Source organism: Cryptotermes secundus, unplaced genomic scaffold (assembly GCF_002891405.2).
Source record: "Cryptotermes secundus unplaced genomic scaffold, Csec_1.0 scaffold206, whole genome shotgun sequence".
NCBI lineage: Eukaryota > Metazoa > Arthropoda > Insecta > Blattodea > Kalotermitidae > Cryptotermes > Cryptotermes secundus.
Genome location: NW_019734313.1, coordinates 139,006 through 157,858, shown reverse-complemented (window position 1 = coordinate 157,858; position 18,853 = coordinate 139,006). Strand labels below are relative to the sequence as shown.

Sequence of the window (18,853 nt, the reverse complement as noted above, 5' to 3'; positions counted from 1 at the left end):
ATAAGCTTGTTACGAAAAGTCACAAAGGGCCCCGGACCTGGACGGATTATTTGGATAAAAGACCCAAGCTAAAGAAAATGGGCATGAGATTTGGTACATGGCTGTAAGATGTCTCTATAGGGCAGGTTTTCTCATGGAAGTTGCGAAAGAAATATCAGAATATGAGTTAGATTTAGCGGGGGTACAGGAAGTCAGATGGGACGAAGATCGCACCGAACCAGCAGGCGAATATACATTTCTCTATGGAAAGGGGAATGAGAATCATGAATTAGGTACGGGCTTTTTCGTACATAAGAGAATCGTATCAGCAGTTAAGGGGGTAGAGTTCGTTAGCGATATGTTGTCATACATAATACAGAGAGGTCGCTGTTGTAATATTATTGTCCTGAACGTTCATGCCCCAACAGAGGATAAAATTTATGGTACGAAGGACATTTACGAGGAACTAGAATGTGTATTCGGTAACTTCCCTATATACCATACGAAAATTTTGTTAGGAGATTTCAATGCCAAACTAGGTAAGGAAGACATTTTCAAACGACCAATTGGAAATGAGAGTTTACACGAAATTAATGAAAATGGAGCTCGAGTAGTAGTAAACTTCGTCACACCCCCAAAGAACTGTTAGAAGTGCAATGTTTCCACATCCTAACATTCATAAATTTATTTGGACTTCTGTTGATGGAAACACGGTCAGATTGACCATATTTTGATTTTGCATTCAGGTGTACTTAGCTCACGCCCATAGAGCTGGTGAGTGTCAGGCAATGTTGAGGTACGCACGGCCAGCAACTATTCCTTAAGAAGAGAAGAGAACGGTTCACTTAAACCCCTGCATGACAGTCCACATGAATGTGTGAATTTTCTGGCGACCAGTACACACAGCTACGGCAATTCACTGCACCAGTCAACTTACATATTGCTTCATGAGACCAGTCAGTGTTGCTGACGAACTCGTCTTCGTGTGTGTTGTGATGAAACCACTCATAGAACTTCACTCTTTGAGCAGGATCGCCCTCATTCATAGTATGTAACACCCTTTGGGTGTACACTTTCCATTTAGCACGATTTCGTGTGTGTTGCACATTTGGTCTGCTAATTCCTATCGCACGTGTACATTGTTTTGCGCACTTCTGTGATCGTGTGAACTGTTCGATGCCCTAGCGTTGCTGTGCACTGTACCATCGGCCTTAAATTTGCCATGAATGCGTACAATTGTTAATTGTGTTGGAAGTTCTTTTGCAAATTCACGCCAACACTGTCTTTGCACTTCTGACATATTTTCGAGTTTGCAGTACCACTTCAGAATTATCTGACGTTGCTCGAACAACAGCTGTTCGCCCCCATTTTCTTCGACTGCCCTGCCACTCGATAAGGTTGCTCTGGCATTCGTGTGACTAGCACCATCATTTGAGAGAATATCACACTGCTCCCCCATACATTGGATTGAACTTCGAAAATGTTCGTAGATAGCCTCTATAAAAGTGTATATATATTTTTGAGGCCCTCTCTCTGTTCCCAGAAGAGTTCTGTCGTCTGGGGTATAACCCCGTGTAGTCCGACGCTTGCTTGGCCTTCTGTTCGACCACGTAGATAGAGACATGTTCCTCCGACAGCGGGACTACACGGCGTTATATCATAACCACCGCTGTGGAAAACTCGTATTCTGTATTCCCAGGTTAGGTTCGTGCCGTCGACACGAAGTACATGAACGCAGTGATGTTATGCTAGTACACATATACCTTTTGCAGACGGCATTCGAAAAGTTTATGCGCAGTTGCCTGACATAAGAGTTGTTGGATGAATTTCTTTTCAGCTCGCTGTTCGCAAACACCCTCGAACTTGCCTTAAAATGACAGACCAAGATTCACAGGCATACAAAACAACAGAATTATACTTCTAATTATAAGTGTAGTTTCTATTTGTGGCATTTATTGATCAGAAACTTTCACACTGTGTAAACGTATGTACAGATATGCAGAGAAGCTCTGTCAGCTTTATGTTTAGGTGTCTGCATGAATTATACATACCAAGACATGTACAGAAATACAAATCGCGCAATCAGAAAACGAGATCCCAGGTTTAAAAATAGAAGTACACGTAGCTTTAAGCGAATGGGCAGGAAAGCATGTACGCAGAAAATTGGGGTGCGAGTACTTGTGATATAGGTGGGGGTGGGATAGCATGCAAAGGAAGGGGAAGAGAGAGAGAGTGAGAGCGGGTATGAGAGGAGGAGGCGAGAAGAAAGTAAGGGTAAGTGGAGCGGAGTCTATTCACGCATGTTTCCAGCGGTCGGAAAGGGTATGGAGTTCTGCAGCCCGGATAGCTCAGTCGGTAGAGCATTAGGCTTTTAACCTAAGGGTCCAGGGTTCGAGTCCCTGTTCGGGCGTTTTTTTATTGTAATTTTTATATGGCCTTCTAGCATTTGTGCTTAAGAACATATTAAAAGAGATGTTCGACTTCGTTAGATAAAATATTTATTACTGTTTCACTTTAGAAGTGACGAGTTACTGCTAGGTATATTGGAAGGTGATGTTCCAAATGACACTTGTGTTGGTCCATGTTACGTAATAAGTAGACAACGCTTTTGGGACTTGGCGGGGACTTTTTTTTTGGGGGGGGGAGTTGGAAGACCGAGCAGAATACTGGAAAGATGAAATTAACACGAATATTAAAGAAATAGGTTTTAAGGACGGAAGGGGCGCAGGATTGTGTGGGAGCGAGATGTACACGTATTCTTGCGACGTCTTTATTACTCAACGACGTTCCCAGGCAACGAACCTTCATTCAACAATACGTTCCCAGGCAACGAACCTTCATTCAACAATACGTTCCCAGGCAACGAACCTTCATTCAACAGTACGTTCCCAGGCAACGAACCTTCAGTGAAGGTTACCCAGTTTCCGGGGTACTATCGTTACTGCCCGGCAAATAACACGCAACAACTAGTAGAGAAACGCTGTGCAGTTATGGATCTAAAGTCAAGGAATTAAAGGAGAAAGATGTCACAATTCCTCACGCCAGGAATGCGGTCCTCGGATCGAAGCTTTGCTGCAGAAATTGGAAAGACCATTCATGAACATTCATTGTCTGCTAGAAGGGTATTGATCGCGTGTCCTTCAAGCAGGCCTAGAAAACATCGCCGTGATTACAGCATAATTTGACCGGCTTTTCAGAAAATTGTTTTTAACGGGCTACGACGCGAATTTGAGGTTTGATTTTGGGAACGTTTAAAAATCGCCCAACAAAAACATTTTATTGCACAGCTGTATAAACCAGTTTAGCCTTTGACGTACACGGTTGTCCATGCCACCTGATCGGAACTGCTTTTGTATGCAGTGCCAATACATTCAGATGTTTGGGGTTGGAGCCAAAATATCCAGTTCATCGTCACCGTAATCACCGCTTATTTTGCTTATATTCCATTTTAGGAACAAAGACGCTTCCTTAACTTAAATCACACCCGGTAGGTTTACTAAAAATGTACAAAACTAAACGGGGTCTGTGGTGTAATTATCAGAAGAGGACCTCGAAGAAACGCTTCTTTACATTTGCTCGATAAAACTGTTGCCCTGTCTGGTTGTGCCCTTAGAAGACACCCCAGCGGCCTACATTTTTTTTTAAATTTCCAGCGATCGATTATGATAACATTACGGACGGACGGACGAACGAACGAACGAACGAACGAACGAACGAACTTACGAGGTGTGATGAATAATGTCCCTACGTACGTAGGATGGTGAAATTGTGTATGGCAATATATATTGAAATAATATACAACTTTTATGAGGCCCTTTAGCCTTTTATAGGGTTATTTTTCTTTTGTAAAATGTGAGACAAAATGGCGCCTGCATGCGATCTGTATTTAGCTTTCAGTTTGAGGGCTATAACTAATGTTGACATGTGAAATCAGGTACGGAAATGAATGGTAAATATAACTACTGTTCGTAAGTCAACAGTTACAAACATGGCAACGGCGCGAAGTTATTAGATTAACTAACTCCTTGGGGCTGAGTCTCTAAGAAACTGCCAGTCGCCTAGCTACCCAAGAATTTTCCAGAATTTAATGGAACGCGAAGGTTGATCGCCGTTTTCACAAGAGTACGTCGCTGGCCCCTCATTTTATCATGTATCTCCCTTCGGTCCGTGTATTCCTTTTCTCAAATACCGTTAGTCTGTGTTCTCCTAATGTGAGCGACCACGTTTCACCCCATAAATAAACTGTAAGGAAGTTACAATTGGTATTTTTCAATTTTAGAAGACAGGGGTTTTCAACTCAATGGTAGCGACCATTACGCGAAATTAATCTGCCGTTAATATCCTCGTGAGTGAGTGAGTGATTTGTTACTCTCGTTCCCAGACATTTGAACTTCGTGGCGTTTGCAGCCCTCTTTTAAGTTATCGGTTTGTCCTGCACTCTGGTGACGAGACAGCAACATATACACAGTGTTTCTGTGTTCACTTCTACACCAGCGTCAGAAATAGCGCCTGTGTTTTCTTTTCCGGTGGCATTTTTGTTATCCCGCAGATGATTGACATAATATGGGCCAGAATCTGATGTATCCCATTCATTCTCAGGCACACCTGGTTTTCTTGCACCTTCGTGATGACGTGTTACCGAAGTTGAACAATGACGTAATAAAAATCTCGCGTTTAAACCATTTCGAGTAGGAAACGTATCAGACGAATAGTTACTATAGGATTCTGACGATGGTGTAAAACACACAGAGATATTGGGTTTTCGGACTTTATCCATCGTCCTGGTTTTTTTAAGATAACTAAGAAAAACACGACGTTTCGGAAACTGGATGTGTTTCCGTCCTCAGGTGAGGGAAAAACACCTATTCTGTTGGGTCCCTTAGAAAGAGCTAGCCTCAATCACTGGACGCATTTTAATCAGCCGAACTAGTTTCTTGGGTACCCCAAACTCAATGAGAATGTATACAGCGTTTACCTCCTGACTGATTCATAGGCTTTCGCGAAGTCTGTGAGTAGCTGATGTACTGTGTCAGTGTACTCCCATTTTTCCACCCCCACACAAATAACAGAAGACAAACGAAGGAAACTTTAAAACAGTGTTCATTTTTTAGTTATAAATTTGCTTCATCTAAATAGAGAATTAAGAATTCACGGTATGTGAGACTAGATGTCAAGTAGGCTTTCTGGGTTGAACCCAGAACTCTTTGGTACTTCATGGAAATTCTCCTTCAGGTTTCTTGCCAAGCCGTGGTATATTCGGCTGCTGGAAACGTTCTTCAAGCTATACAGTCACATGCGTTTCGGCGTTTTGTAGACCAGAAGATCAATACTGACTAATCCAGAGGCTATTTTCTGTTTCTGGTTCTTTGAGGTTAGATGTTTACCGTTCCTTTCTGCGGGCAGCGGACATGTGCATAATGTCTTGTTGAATGAAGTACATAGTTTCCAGGAATTAATTTGTAACTAATCTTTCTTTTTCGAAACTAGGTGTAATAATATATAAACACACACGATATTTCGTTTAAATGCAACCGTAGGAAGTAATTAAGATTGACTTGGTCGTCCTTGTTAAGAGTTTCCTTTTTTCTAAAGGTTTTTGACGAAAGCGTGTAACACTCGGGGTTACTGGACTTTTTGGATTTTGTCCATCGTCATGTATTCTAGAGAACACAACGTTTCGGAAACTGGGCCTGTTTCCAAAACGTTGTGTTCTTTAGAATACCTGACGATGGAGGATGTCCAAGACCCCAATAATTCTGAGTTTTTTTTTCTTATCCGTCATGGGGTGATCTTTATACATTTACAGAGGCGAAGACTGTCATAAAAATTTATATTCTCCAAGTCTGCACGTGTCTGCATGAAGTGCACGTTTATACTTTGCTTATGTTTATAGGCGCACTATCTTGACGTGGTTCTGTCAGATTTGCGTTGGTACACTCATGGTTCTGTTTAAACTAAACATGTTATACTGTGTACATCAGCTTATCTCATGTTTGCTAAAGCTGCGTAGAATTTATAGCTCAAATATTGCTCAATATTTGGCGTACCGGTAACTGAAAGATTTATCGCGGTTCAGGCTAGGGGTCACAGTACCGCACTCCCTGAACGTTCTTTTCAAGGTACTGCTTGTCATGACCATGCTGTGCTATTATTAGACGTCAACCTGTCACATATTCATGTGTGTGTGTACGGTGTTGAGAGAAATGTTGAAACTAAAATGAAGTGCAGCAAAATAGACAGGAGGAGCTACACGAGTTACAGTGCCGGTCGAGTGTTGTTAAATGTAGATGGGAGACAAGGGCGCCCAGGGGGGAGACCTACGTATGAAGTGGAGGATAGAGACTTGTGAAGATGTGAAATGGATTGGACCCAGTGGTAGGGTTTTGTAAATGCGTTTATGAAACGCAGGTTCTGTAACACTTTTCTTATGCACCGTGGTTCGTTGTTTCCACACCATTCCGGACCCTCAGGTTGCGGATGAAGGAAACTGCTTTTAGAACTGAAGGGAAGTTGCGAATGTATTGAATACGCGATTGGGGACAGTAAACAGGGATTAAAGTTGATCTTAAACGGCATGTGATGGTGTGGATTGGGCTCATGGCTCGGGATAGTCCAGCGACGGGCTCTCGTGAACACTGATGGACTTCCTCTTTGCATAACGCCATGGAATTTAATAACCAGCCGAGAGACTAACAGCTTTTCAAGGACCTCTGCGTGGAGTTAGCCAGAAGCCGTGGAATTGAAAGCTCCGGTGTATGAATGGTAATGAGGACACGTACTTCATCTGCTAGTATGTGTTAGTGAAGGTCAAGCGGAGGAACTCGTGTCTTCAACTTCAATATAGACCACTCCAGCTTCCTATGAAACGGTGTTACCATCTACCAACCTAATCGGCACCACATTCTATAAGACTGTGATGTTAATATTTACTGTCGTTGGACTCCCAGAGGTAAACAAGGCATGTTGTTTCGTAGATGGCGGGACTGTGTTGTTGTGAACGTTTAGACTTTTGTTCCCAGATGGCAGAAGAGGATTTGAGACTCACTACTGCACTCTATGCGCGCTTCATGGAACTACAACAGCCGTACAGTGACGTCATATCGGGAGACCGACCGCGTCAGTGTGATGTAAGACCGATTGCGCATGTGTATGGGCTAACGGTTCCAAGGACTTTACGGTATACCCTCCTCGTGGTTCCAAGGACTTTACGGTATACCCTCCTCGTGAACACTTCAGATCATTACTGCCATTTCAAGGAATAAGGCATGATCTGCCTAATTAATTGAGCATGCATTAGACATAATTTTAAAATTAGGGCTGTCAGTATAAATGCAAAATGTTTTTCCCGTAGCCTTCCTGATCACACGCCGCATTTACTGGTCGTTGTCAAAAAATGTAAAATCTTTGATGTAGTTTTATCTTTCGTTTTGTATGTGCATGAAAGTTGGGCTGCCATTAGACTTGGGATGTGACGCCGTGTAGTTTGGTAGAAATGTATCAGCGTTACTGGGAAACCTGCTGCCTCTACCTTCAGGGTTCCTGCGAAGCGTCGGTACGTATCTACCGCCGAACACAGCTTCAGATCCAGTCACCGCCGTTAACCGTGACCGATGAAAGTGGGAGTGAAGCTTTCCACAGTATTGAGTAGGGAGTACTGAGTGTGCTAAAAACAGGTTGTGAGGAGGATATTACGGCTTATGGGAGAGGAAATCACCAAGAGGCTAGAGAAAATTGCATAGTGAGGAACTTCATAATTTGAACTTTTCTCCAAATATTTTTATTAGGGCTATCAAGTCGAGGAAGAAGACTTGGACCGGGTTATACAGAGTGGCGGCTGGATCAGGTCCGCTGGCGTGCTGATGTGAACACGGTAGTCTTCGGATTGATGGCCTACTGTTGCTAGTATGTCAAAAAGAATGGATCCGTCGATGTATTAATTTTTTGTCGTGAGCACCTCAGTTATTGTTGAGATGGGTAGCCCCTGGAAAATACTGTGGGAAGCATCATGATTGTAATCCTCATCTTAACGTTATGGGAGTAATGATGCCACGCGCTTAGCAGTGGTCAGTGGTAATTAAACTGCAGGTTAGACAAAGTAGTGAAGGGCTTGGGGGGGGGGCACATGGTAGCGTAGTTAGTTGAGGCACTGTGCTGCCAGCTGGAAGGTCGCAGGTTCGGTTCCCGATGAGGTCATTGGATTTTTCAATTGAACTAAACCCTCCAGCCGCCCTATGGCCCCGAGTTCGACTCAGCCTCTTAACAGAAATGAGTACCAGGAATCTTCTTGGAGGTGAAGGGTGGCCGGCGCGTAAGGCTGACAATCTCACCGCCATCTATGAGCCGATTGACTAGAAAATATGGGAGCCTCGACGTCTCACAAACCTATGGGTCTCCACGGTCGGTTACAGGGATAATTTTACCGTAATGAAGGGCTTGGACTTCTGCCGACGACCAGTTCCAGGGACTGTGATTATAAATTAGTTATGCCGGGTATGTACGTGTATGTAGACCGTATGGACAAACAAGAAGTGCAGGAGGTTTGATTGGAAAATGTCAGGGGTAAAACAGGCCATGGAGGTCCATAGGGTTGTGAGTCGTCAGGTCTCCCATATTTTCTAGACAATCGGCTCATAGACGGCGGTGAGGTCAGCCTTACGCGCCGGTCGCCCTTTATCCCCAGGAAGATCGCTAGTACTCATATCTGTTAGAGGCTGAATCGACCCCCAGCTCATACTGCGACCGAAGGACTAGGTCAATCGAAGAATCGCATGACCTCTTCGGGAATCGAACCCGCGACTTTCAGGCTTGTAGCATAGTGACTCGACCAACTACTCTACCATGTGCTTCGTTAGATATAAGTAGATAATATTAAAATTAATCTCTGAAATGGGTTGTATTGCTTGATATTGCAGTCCGATTGTGGACTGTTGTGAACTTTCAGGTCCCATAAAGGGAATTGTTGAAAATTGGACCATAACTAGTGAATATACTATGAACTTAGTGACACGTAACCTTATCTTTTTGGTTATGCGAGTTTGTAGTGACTGTAAACCAATAGCTTAGCATGAGCTAGTGGGGGTGGGATTGTTTGGCTGCTGTCTTATTCTTCCCGTCTTAATTATGTTGTGTTAAGTAGCTGTCTTGTGCCCTCTTATTCTATAAAATGTATTATAGTACGAGGTGGTATCGAATAGTTCCCGGAGTGTTATTGTTGTAACTGCCTCTGTGAAAGAAGAAGAGAGGGGACGCCAAGCTCACACTTGCCACGTGACATCGCGTTGTCAACACGCATTGCTTTTACACGAATGCTTTTTCGACTTCATGTTTCGTTTTGTCTGCGATGGACGGCAAAATCGAGCAACCAGTCTGCATCAAGTTTTGCATGAAGCTCGGTAAATCCGCTACCGAAATCCTTGAAATGCTTCGTGAGGCTTTTGGAGAACATTCTTTGAGTCGGACAGCGGAATGGCATTCACGTTTCAAAGCCCTTCGAGTGCCAGTTGAAGATGATAAGCGTTCAGTGTGCCAAAGCACCAGCAAAACGAAATATTCCTGAACTTATCCACGAAATCCGTCGCCGAACAATCCATGAGCTTGCAGACACCGTTGGGATCAGTTATGGAGTTTATCAGGAGATCATACCAGAAAATTTGTACATGTGCCGAATTGCTCCTCCATCGTGGCAACGCCCCCGCCCACACGTTCCTGAAAACTACACAGTTTGTGACTAACAACAGCATATTATATTTTCCCATTCTCCCTACTCTCCAGGACTTGGCCCCCTGTGATTTCGCTTTGTCTCCCAATTGAAAGTGAAACTGAAAGGACGACATTTTGAAACAGTGTCTGGCAGCCAAAGGGTATCGCAGGCGGTACTCGACAGCATTAGGGAAAATTACTTCCACGGTGCTTTTGAAGCGTGGGAAAAGATTGGGTCGCTGTACGCGTTCCCAAGGAGACCATTCTGAAGGATGTGGCAGCCAAAATTGAACTTAGCAAGCATTTGTTTTCAGACCAAGTCCGGGAACTTACCGATACACCTCGTATTTTCTCTGCTTGTTGTCTCTTTATTCTGTCTGACGACTTCTCAGTATGTAAAGAACCTCCTTCCNCCCCCCCCCCAACCAGTAATGTTTCTGAATTTGTTATTGAGATCCGACTCGCTGGCTGTCCTTAGTACTGATTGTCATTTGTCATGGTTTACTGCGGTCTGCCTAGACGAATACCTCGATGTTATCATGAAATAGTCAACAAATGCTATCTCAATTCATTCTATATCTTATCATGTTATTCTGCCCTATAACCTGTACAGTTGATCCAGGGTCTTAGCATAAACGATACATGTCGTGTTCAATAATGAATCATAGTCCGCTACAATTTGGTTTAAGTGTAGAATCGACCGATAGAACTCGCTAGCAGCTCGTATTGGGAACCTTGCAGCAAAGCTCACTCACAGATGTCGCATAAATAGCTCTGTGCATGTCAGAGTAACTACAAGCAATGTTGCTGCTGCCGTAACCGGACGGTATGTTTGTCACGTTTTGCCTACTCCGTGAACGTTATACTTAAATTTGGAAACATAATCTTCTTCTTCTTTCGCTTATGAAACTCTTGGTTTGTTTCGGCTGTGAATTAAATTCACAATAGTAAATATTGCAGCCACGCGGTTGGACTGCCGATAGGTCTAAAACAGTCCTATTCTTTCACGGATTAAGCTATTTTTGTGCCTTCCGACTGCCAGATAAAATTTAAATATTTCTTCTCCGTCTTCACCGAATTAAACGTCTCTGCCGTATTAATTAATTAAATGTGTCATTATAAATGTTTCACGCAATCCTAAGATCCTTCGAACGATCAGATCATCAGTTTGGCAGTTGTTTTTTCGTGCGTCATTCCAATTCTGAACCTTGTCTCCTATTGTAAACGTTTTCAAAATACTGTCGAAACCAGTGGCAGGTTTCCTCGGATGGGGATCAGACCATTGCAACCAAATCCATTTGTTCAACGGTTTCCTCTGCTTTCTACAGCCCATATCGAACCTTGTTCTCCTGAAACGCACGTGAATTATTGTCGCGTTACCCAGGAAACACGTGACAATATAATGAAAATTATTTGAGGAGCACCAAATGTCACGGTATAGTGGCTCGTACGTTTGCTTCGTATTGGGGAGGTGACGGGTTCGAAGTAGGCCTGGGGACTGGTTATTCATTTTTCTTTTCGTGGAATTCTCCAATTTCTGCAGAGAGTGTGACAGAAAGTGACTTCGGCCCCTTTCGTCACTGTTACTTCCAAATCGTCGTTCACATATTGTCTTGCAGTTCGACTGTGCAGTTACAGTAAAAATTGCACAAAGCCACCGCTGCTTTACGCCCGCAGTTCGCACAACTATTTAGATCCTGTCACCCCTATCACACCACACAGTTACAACCCTCGTAACCCAGATACACAGGTATCGCCTCTGTTTCCGAGATGCGTAACAGCGACGCAACAGCAACGTAATCTATCAGTACAGGCACGCCGAGCTCAGCCCTACTACACTCTACTTTAGCAGTTCTGTATAATTTACGTACTTTTTAATGTTTTAACGTTTATTTTAATAATTTTTTTACTTTAACCTTTAACATATTGTAAGACAGTTACGGGATACATATCATAAATTCAACGAAAGCATGCACATTATTGTATGTACTAACATGGATCCATGTTAGACAAACTATCCAATAACGACAGTACCAATTGATATAACGACCTGAAGATGATTACAGTGTTCAAAAGATGCAGTAGTATGTATAATGAAAACAGATATTAACACATTAATGTTAGTGTTATTTACTCATAGATTGTGTTGACGATCACGTTAGTACCCGTAGTGATACTCATACAGAACAGGATGCAAACAGTGAAGAGGAGTTGCAAAATACAGTTTTGAACAAGGCAATAGTCAGCCAGTCATTGAAATGGTTTGGTAGGCGGAACATGCCCTCTCCTTTATGCACTAATATGAAAACGTCAGTCCGTGGAGTTCGACTCTTAGGCCTAGGGCACACTGAGGAAACTTACGTTTGATTGGTTGCTCACATCATCTCAAGTGGGTGTGTCCGTCCACCGGTTTCGTGCCGCCACTTCTTTAAATCAATAACGCATCTGTTGTCCTCCACAGTTTCATCAGAACCCCTGGCAGTTATGCAGTAAATCAATCAAGTCGTCATACTTCAAATGATGACGATGGAAGGCAAAGATTGTCTAGGGCCCAGCGCCTGCGAAATCAGCTGGTTGAATAGTTGAGACCAGTAGGAGCAATTCCTTCTCAGTGGAGTTATAGTAATTGAATTCAGCCAATATTTGTAATGGATGATGACTAACCTAACTGCTGGCTTGTATCACACAGCACTGGACGTATTGCAGTAGCTGAAGATTGCCGTCTTACTGGTATGTGGCGCCGTGTAGATATCGTGTAAACGGACATTCCTCCGAAACGTCGGTTTACACAATCTCTACACGTTGTCACATCCCAGAAGACGGCATTCTTCATAGTCACCGCCGTGAAAACCTCAAATTTCACATCTTGGGGTAGTTGCTTGCATTGATTTAGCAGACGATGTTCTGTATTTGGATCCTATTACACACATACTCGTATACACATACCAGACTCTATCTCATGAGAACTTCTTCCCCAAGCCAGAACTGCTTTGTCCTGCCTAGCATAGTAGTCTCAGTAGCCTTTGTCGTATATTCCAAGCTCTTGCTCAGGTAACTGCACAAAAAAAAATAAGCAGCTTTGTCAGCCTTTCGTGCCATCGTAAGAAACAAATGAATGATTGAAGCGCGTTATAGAACAGCTGACACTAGGAAACTACGTTGCAACGCAATTGTTAGAACACTGGCTTGCTCCGTCGCCTGGAAGTTGAGTTTCTCCGTCTTCCGCAAGTTTCTTTGCCGTTTCCTCAATTTGCGCTGCTCCATTCAGTTACATGCGTTCAACTCAGGCCGCTAACAGTTCTCAGAAATTGCGGTTGTTGAGGTTGCCAGTTTCCGTGGTACGCCCTCGCCCTTAAAGGGCCATGATAGCTATGGGCACCTCCAACCTTCAGGCGAGACTTTGCGTGTCAAGTCAGTGAGCTGTAGGGGTGTCTCCTTATTCATTAAATAAAAAGCAAGCGTTTTTTTAACAATAACAGCCGCAAGAATATGTATGGAGTGCTGTCAGAAAGGTGCACGTTGATTACGGATGTGCGTCCGTGGTCAGGCCCAAGCAGTCATCACAAGTCGAGCGGATATGAGCTCATGTTGAGGCAGTGACGCTGAGTTGCAGTACCCTTCGTAGGCGAACGCAGAAAGGAGGAATAAGAAAGTCAAGGAAATTGCGGGTGTAAGGTTTAAGTAACACGACTCCTCTGTGAAATGTAGTAGATCTCTTATAACATAACAGACATGCTGTTTCATCAGAATCTGAAGACCCATTATTCATGATATCTGATGTAAGTGCAGACTGGGGCAAGCTTGTCGTCAGCTTCTGTGGGCCTGAGGGAAGCTTGCCGTGGCAGCTTATGGTCGCCGGTCTACACTTAAATTAGAAATTTTATGTATAGGACCTATTGCATAATGAGGCGCTTCATAACTTATACTCTTCTCCAAGTATAATTAGAATGATCACGTCAAGGAGGATGAGATGGGCAGGGCATGTAGCACGAACGGGGGAGAAGAGGAATGCATACTGGATATTGGTGGGAAAGCCATATGGAAAGAGACCCCTGGGAAGACCAAGGCGTAGGTGGGCGGACAGTATTAAAATGGATCTTAGATAGGATGGTATGGATTAGATTGATCTGACTCAGATATGGACCAGTGGAGGGATCTTGTGAACACGGTAATGAACCTTCGGGTTCCATAAAATGTTGGGAAGTTCATGAGTAGCTGGACAGTTTGCGGCTTCTCAAGAAGGGCTCAGTTGCATGAATGAGTGATGTATAGGACGTGGAGCCGGGATAGCGCAGTCGGTATAGCGACTGGCTACGGGCTGGACCACCGAGGGGTTAGAGTTCTAGTCCCGGTAGGGTCAAGAATTTTCATTCCTCCACGTCCAGATCGGCTCTGGGGTCCACTCAGTCTGCTGTCAAATGGGTACCGGGGCTCTTTCCCCGGGGCGTGAAGCTGACCACTCACCTCCAACTAGTGCCGAGGTCAAAATGTGGATCTATACATCCACTCCCCCGTATGTCTTCTTGGCGTAGTGCTTAATTAGTTAAGTAGAGGAACAATTTACTTAATGTATATGACCTGCGTAAAAATGTAAGCCCTTAAAGGTGACCCATAAAGCGAATTAATCGGTTAAATTATGGATCCAACAGCTCGAGTAGTTGTGACGAGATAGTAACCCAGTACTTCAAGCTCTGAAGATGTGAAATAGAATTCAAGGCACGGTACGTTGAGTTGGCGTGACATTTGCACTCTAGTCGCGTGACTCGCGCTTCCTGCGGCATGTTGCTAAGAGCTTTATCTGCCGCCGGAAGTGACTTCACAGACGACAGATGTTATCACTGTATAATTATAGTCCACAATATTACGTAATCCTTATTTTAAGTTTCGATTTTTTCTTCCGTAACGGAACGGAAACCATAGTCGTCTGTATGCGTGCATGCCTTCCCTACGAAGCTGAACAGTTAAATGTTCTCATGGAATTGTGTCCGAATAACATGAAAATGGAGGTCACACAATCATGTAGAACTACCAGTTGATGTAAAACATTCTTCATTTTTTTATTTGCCAAAGTAATGCAGAGGCGTTTTTAAACGATTTCTGCATAGTCGTTCAGTCATGAGACTAGTTTTTGTGTAGGCCTAGAGTGAATTACTCCCTTCGCAAAGTTTGAGGTCAGGGGGAAGAGCAGCGGCAGGAAGCCTATGTGACATTCACGCCGATCCACGAAGCCTATATCAATTAAGGAATGTAATAAATTCAGAGTTTAAGAAACGTCGGAATACTATCATGACGTAGAAGACCACTTATTACGTCCACTACGTCTGTTTTACTTCCATTTGTGACCCATTTACTGACTCTTCCTCGTACGTCCGCGAGGAATAATTCCGAAGTGCGTATCAGCCATCCGCTGTAACCCATAAACATGCTGTCCAGTTTACTAAAAACGTCTCCTGCAGAACGTGAACGCTACACTAAGAAGGATCGCGGAGGTACAAAAACTCAACATCTAAATATACAGTATATATATATATATATATTTTAACAGTGAAACGGCCGCCAAAAAGATAGGATGAAAATGTTCTTCGAAGCAAATTAACAAACAGCAACAACAACAATGTGCCGAGGCTGCTAAGGACAAGTGTACAGTGCCGTGGTCTCCCCAAATAATAACTGTTGCCTGATGATGGCCCATGAGCGGCCGAATCATGTAGCAATAGCAACGAATGTACATAGATAATGATAACTTAAAAAATATTTAGCGAACACTCTTTAGCGAATTAAATATATTTATTTAGTGTCTTTTAAGAAAAGATTTGCTTTGTTGCACTACAGACGGAGTGCTTTAAAATTTAGAGTGGTCTCCTACAGAAGATTTTTACATAGCCTGTAATTTGTTTGATGGATTCGGTCTTGTGCATTGCTTCATTCAACGATCCGTTTCAGCTGCAGTGGTTATATGGCATTGGGTTGACGGAATTGGTGGACAGAAGCGACCGACACCTGTGTAAGGGTTCACTTGGGCAGGGGATATGCCCATTAGTACTGAATACGTCACAAGTTGGACTGACTCGGATTTGCTTGAGTGTGTACCATCTCCACCTGTTTGTTTCGATCGTACTCCTATCTTCGTCGATAAGTGAAAGTAGTGTCTTCTTATGGTTATAATTCGCAGGAAGTTGAGCTCATCTTCTGGGATATAACGCCTGTAGTCCGTCGAAAGTCAACCGACGTTTCAGAGGAACATGTCGCCTTCACCTTCGGGATTGAAGAAAAGCCAAGCAAGAGACCAGCGTGAAGAAGGTCTTGCTGAGCAGAGCCGCAGAGGTGACGGCCGTCCACGAAGGCTGGCAAAGCACGCAATCAGAACGAGAATAAGAGCGAGGTCAGAATAAACAAGAAAGTATAACTGCTGGAAATAGGCCAAAAGGTCAGGAAACGTCGATAATTGCACAGTTTCACTTTGCGCACGCCACGCGCACTGAGGCCATATTGGCATCTTGACGAGAACTGTCCACATGCACTCGTGACGAGTTGCAGGAGCTGAGGCTCTCACAGCGGCGGTCTTCAAGGCTTTTATATCGCAATATTAAGCAATGTAGTCCATTAAAAGTCGACGGACACCTTGGAGGAATATATCGCCCCCATCTTCAGGTCGAAGAATAGGCCAACCAAGAAACTAGTATGAAGTAGGTACAATAGCAAGCTGCTCTGCTTAGAAAGACACCAGCAAGCAGCTACCTTCTTTATGCTGGTTTCTTTCCTGGCTTTTCTTCAACCCTGAAGATGAAGCGGCATGTTCCTCTGAAACTTCTGTTGACTTTCAATGGACTACACGGCGTTAAATCCCACAAGGCAGAAGTTTTCGGAAGATGAGCTGAACATTTGGACATTTCACTTCCTGTGAATTATATATAACCGTAAGAAGACACTTTCGCTTATCGACGAAGGTAGGAGTATGATCGAAGCAATCAGGTGGAGATGGAACACACTCAAGTGCGCCATGCTTATGACTAAAGTAACGCTGAGGAACAGAACTCTTCGTGAACGTGTAATAGTCGTTGAGCTAGTCAAGAAATTCCTCGCCTTGTGTGGAACTCGAGCGTGTTCTCAGGATCTTGCCATCAAATAAGGCGGTCGAGTGGGTAACACTCGGCTTCAAGTCTTAGGTTGAATATCTATGGATTTTATGCGTTTCCTCAGTTCCAAGCAAGTGCCGCTGTACGACCGGTTCCTTCCTCAGTGTTTTCATTTCATTATTCGCGCGACACTGTAATCTGTGCTATTCAGTGAATGAACATGAACGCTAAATGACGCCTGCATTTGAAACAGATTCATTAAATAACCAAGGAAATAATTTTTTAATTTCATTGTGCAAAATTTGCTTTTATGTCCATTGTTTTGTCTTTCCTTTCATTCCTTGGGATTCCGTCCGTACTTCTTGAGCCCAGAGAAGGGTGCCGCTTCCTTAAAAGACGGTAGTGACGTGACTTGTTAGTAACCCGCAGCTAGTTTGTACTCACAGATGTCAGCCTCGCCGAAGAAGTGACGGTTTGCGCATGAAGGCGGCTCAAACCGTTCCCGGACGATTTGCCGTGCAGGAACCCAGGACGCAGAATGGCATACATTTTTGTGGCTCTGACTACGTGCTGTAACTCGTTGCGTGAAGTGTATGAACAAGTTACTGTGGCCTCTGTGAATCTTAACGAAAATTCACGTTTTAAGGGACGGAGATAGTAAGTAAAAAGTAAAGGTATCCCTGTAACAGGCCATGAAGGCCCATAGGGCTGTATGACCTCGAGGCTGTCACATTATCTAGACAATCGGCTCATAGATGGCGGTAAGGTTGTCAGCCTTACGCGCCGGCCGCGCCTTACTCCCCGGGAAAATTATTTAATACCTGGTACTCATTTCTGTTAGAGGTTGAGTCGACCCCAGGGCCATAGTGCGGCTGGAAGGATTAGGTCAATTGAAAAAATCCAATGACCTCATCAGGACTTGAACCCGCGACCTTCCGGCTTGTAGCATAGTGTCTAAACCACCTACGCTACCGCGTCCCCCCGGTCATTACGTTTGGCTGCAGTAATTTTGAAATTAAGTTTCTTTATTGAATGGCTTTATGCTAAGACGTGTTGCTTTACTCTATCGGAAACGAAACAGAGTTTAATGCGGCAGCGACTCCATGGAGGGCCACCAGCTGGCTTCGCTAATTTTACAAATCGTGAGGTGTAACTAGGTTGAAGGCTTTGTCAGGGTTTGTTCATATCCTGATTTTTTTCTGCATATCCCAAATAAACTTCCGTACGCGTCAATGATCGGAGTTGCCATTTTAGGCCTATTTTGAAATATACGCACCAAACTGTAATTTGAAAATCAGTTTTATAGCCACTTAGTTTCGTTATATCGTGGATTCTTTTTCCGATTAAGCCGACCCTGACTAAATAATTTTACATGCTGATTGTGGTCGCCGCAAAGCAGAACCGCAGTGCTGATGGCAAACTCTGTTTCTGGAACTGCGTAGGTTATGTTAACGTCGAGTGGGAGAGAACAAAACGGTCGTTAATTAATTCTGTCTGCAGTAGGTGTGTATCTGCACTGAATTTGCTTGAATCCCGGAGAGAGGTGCAGTGTTCTGTCACTTCATTTCCTGCAGAGCACAGTTTAGTTGCGTGAAGCAGCCATGCTGGGCAGCTGATAGCAGTAGTGACCTAGTTTGCAGTTCGTGGAGCTGCCAGGCATGTTGGGTGCCTTCCTGTCTAGCGACACAGCGCTGTAGTGGTGCGGAGCGCCTGCTAAACAGGTGCGTCACACTTGTGCAGGCAACCTACCGGAAGAAGTCCCGCTAAACTGTGTGTGAATTTCCCATCTGCGTATGAATGTTGCAAGTATGTGGAAAATCGAAACTGTTAACTTCCTAATGATGACATAACTGGGTGGGGGAAAGTACAACTTACACTGTCCGCCTTGCCACAGTAATTTGACGGTACAGGTTCGTCCTTGAGCAGTCGTTAGTTAGGCTTATTTTGAGGAACTCAGCAGCTCATCTCCGTGTTCATAGAGGTCTGCCGTTTGTTCTTATCCTGAGCCAGTTGAATCCTTTTCATTCATTCGCATCTTGTTTTCTAGGAATCTGCGTGATGTTCACCAGTGACTAGGTGGTCCAAACGTCTCTTTAGCG

General features: G+C 43.9%; 1 protein-coding gene and 1 non-coding gene across 3 annotated transcripts in view; both read left to right on the top strand.

The window, feature by feature from the left end:
• Positions 1 to 18,853, top strand: part of LOC111868510 (protein bunched, class 2/F/G isoform) — a 151,100-nt gene that overhangs the window by 17,659 nt on the left and 114,588 nt on the right. The gene's annotated exons all lie outside the window — the stretch shown is intronic.
• Trnak-uuu lies at positions 2,317 to 2,389 on the top strand. Its single transcript has one exon. It is a non-coding gene; the product is annotated as a tRNA-Lys (tRNA).